The sequence below is a fragment of the Eurytemora carolleeae genome, unplaced genomic scaffold (genome assembly GCF_000591075.1).
Source record: "Eurytemora carolleeae unplaced genomic scaffold, Eaff_2.0 scaffold2768, whole genome shotgun sequence".
NCBI lineage: Eukaryota > Metazoa > Arthropoda > Copepoda > Calanoida > Temoridae > Eurytemora > Eurytemora carolleeae.
The window spans coordinates 3,090-6,234 of NW_019398664.1; the positions used below are offsets into that span (position 1 = coordinate 3,090).

The 3,145-nt window shown below is 31.8% G+C and overlaps 1 long non-coding RNA gene across 3 annotated transcripts; it reads right to left on the minus strand.

Moving 5' to 3' along the window:
* Nucleotides 1-372: 372 nt before the first annotated feature.
* LOC111717576 (uncharacterized) lies at nt 373-2,079 on the minus strand. 3 transcript variants are annotated; one of them, XR_002768819.1, is made up of 4 exons: nt 2,046-2,079; nt 971-1,027; nt 647-673; nt 373-557 (listed from the first exon to the last, which is right to left on the minus strand). It is a non-coding gene; the product is annotated as an uncharacterized LOC111717576 (long non-coding RNA). The 3 variants fall into 3 exon arrangements; XR_002768821.1 differs by lacking the exon at nt 2,046-2,079 and adding an exon at nt 1,673-1,684; XR_002768820.1 differs by lacking the exon at nt 2,046-2,079 and adding an exon at nt 1,412-1,423.
* Between the last annotated feature and the right edge of the window lie 1,066 nt (nt 2,080-3,145).

Sequence of the window (3,145 nt, forward strand, 5' to 3'; positions counted from 1 at the left end):
AAGAAAAAACAAGTTAACAGATTCAGGAAACCAAGAATTTAAAAAAACGGCGTAAATTCCGCACAGTCGTCTTTGAAGTCTAATCTGTGTGGGTAGTGGTTTATTTATCATCATAATCGCTCAAGCCATGACTGATAAGCCACAATCTCTCAGCCCTGAATGGGGGTGAGCCCTGTTGTTCAAGTTACTGTTGACCTGCACCACCAACATGAAGCTCTACAACGCTCCTATGATGTGATCGCATATATTCGTCAATAGTTCCTTATTTTTTTTTCTAATCAGCCAATTTAGTCCCACTGAAAAAACTATTTTAAAACATTTTCATTTTCATTTTCATTTTGCACTTTAAACATTTCAATAAATGTTAATAAATAACCTTATTGATTTCTTTTATTTTACTAAGCTGACTATTAAATCAACAACTACATAAGCCACTTTTATAAATTACAATTCCAGAAATTTTTGGTTATTGCGAGTTTTCAGGCACTCCTTTCTTGAACCCCTGTTCCGCTGCCTCCAGCTGATTTAATCTGTCATCTGTGTACTTGTGGGTTCCTCTAAATAGTTCAGAATTTCAACACCAAGTGTCTCTAGTTTCGATTAATTATAATTTAATAAACTGAATGGATTAATCAAATCACTTTACCTGATATGTTTCCGTAAATTATCCTTCCTAAATAGATAAACTCAATTAATGAATTTATCGTTATAGTTATTGTTATCATTATCATTATTATCATAATCATAATCATAATCATTATCATAATCATTATCGTAATCATTATCATAATCATTATCGTAATCTTTATCATTATCATTATCATTATAGTTATCATTATCGTAATCATTATCATTATCATTATCATTATCGTTATCGTTATCGTTCTCGTTATCGTTATCGTTATCGTTATCGTTATCGTTATCGTTATCGTTATCGTTATCGCTATCGTTATCATTATCATTATCATACCTAGTACAGTCGTAAGAACAAAGAGGACACTGGAACGGTTTTACACCAGAATGGGTTCTAAAAATGTAAAAAATGTTCATCAATTCTTAACTTCTCTTTCTTTATTTGATTCATTAATTTATTCAATTATTTCCAAATTCTTTAATCCAATTAATTAATTAATCTATCAATCAATTGAGTAATTCTTCTTTAAAACTGACCAATTAATTTATAATTTTTTTTCAATTTTTTATTGACAATCAACTCCAATTTAAATCCTTTAATCCCCTGGTATGTTGATTAAGTCCTTTAATCACCTAGTATGTTAATTAAGTCCTTTAATCACCTGGTAGGTTGAATAAGTCCTTTAATCACCTGGTATGTTAATTAAGTCCTTTAATCACCTGGTATGTTGATTAAGTCCTTTAGTCACCTGGTATGTAGATTAAGTCCTTTAATCACCTGGTATGTTGATTAAGTCCTTTAGTCACCTGGTATGTTGATTAAGTCCTTTAATCACCTGGTATGTTGATTAAGTCATTTAGTCACCTGGTATGTTGATTAAGTCCTTTAATCACCTGGTATGTTGATTAAGTCCTTTAATCACCTGGTATGTTGATTAAGTCCTTAAATCCCCATGTATGTTGATTAAGTCCTTTAATCCCCTGGTATGTTGATTAATTCCTTTGATCACCTGGTATGTTGGTTAAGTCCTTTAATCACCTGGTATGTTGATTAAGTCCTTTAGTCACCTGGTATGTAGATTAAGTCCTTTAATCACCTGGTATGTTTATTAATTCCTTTAATCACCTGGTATGTAGATTAATTCCTTTAATAACCTGGTATGTTAATTAAGTCCTTCAATCACATGGTATGTTGATTAAGTCCTTTAATCACCTGGTATGTAGATTAAGTCCTTTAATCATCTAGTATGTTGATTAAGTCCTTTAACCACCTGGTATGTTAAGTCCTTTAATAACCTGGTATGTTAATTAAGTCCTTTAATCACCTAGTATGTTAATTAAGTCCTTTAATCACCTGGTAGGTTGAATAAGTCCTTTAATCACCTGGTATGTTAATTAAGTCCTTTAATCACCTGGTATGTTGATTAAGTCCTTTAGTCACCTGGTATGTAGATTAAGTCCTTTAATCACCTGGTATNCCCGGAATAATTCAATTATGGTTGAGTACGATTTGGAAGTCGTCTTTGACTATTGAAATAGTTTGCGGCATGATCATTGGGCATAGGGCCACCTAATTTTGTAAACAATTTTTTATTTCTGATAATTGTGAAAGCAAAAAAGTGGTAGACCATATTTTGGTTTGTGATTATTGTCTCATGAAACATATTTCTAATATTAGGTTGCAAAATGAAAGCCGCAAATTACAGTCAAAGACGACTTTTAAGTCTTCAATCAAAAAACAAATTATTCCGCTTTATTCAGAAGAGCACTGTACCTGTGTGCTTTGTATAGTGTCGATCCAAATCTGTTTTTGTTTTGTAAGATTTCCCGCAGATATTGCACAGATGGGTCCGCTGTTCATCTCCCTGACATCATTTTTCAAGAAAATAAATTATATCTACAATGAAATCTAAATAACCAGGTGTGGCGTTATTTCTGGGTAAACGTTAAATAATGGTAGTAGATTCTACGCAGCAAATTTTCCACGGCATCCACGCATATTTTTACAAAAATCTGGTATTTATCTGAAATTTCAGAATTAGAAATTATGTTTATACACTTAAAATATACACTAAATGCTGATATATAATGTGAGTACAGAAGTAATTAACTATACATTAAACTCTCATTAGTATCATTAGTATCAGAATCTTAACAAAATTAACTTATGTAAACTAAGCTGTAGTATCGATCCCTAATGTTAAAACAATTAAGTTTTTCTGTCTGTCGCTCAGCAAAACTTGATTGATTCTCAAATATGAGAAATACTTTCACTTAATTTACTGTTTAAATTCACAGAATTGTGCGCGAATGCCGCGAAAAATTTGCTATGTAGAGTCTACTACCATTATTTAACGCTTACTCAGAAATAACGCCATACCGGGTTAATGTTAATTGATAGTCGTCTTTGTACTAAACTTAGCAATAGTTTGCAGCATTGAACAAGAAGTCGAATGTCACGTGCTTTCGAATTTACCGGAGATATGAATGATTTCGTCCAGAATCAGACATT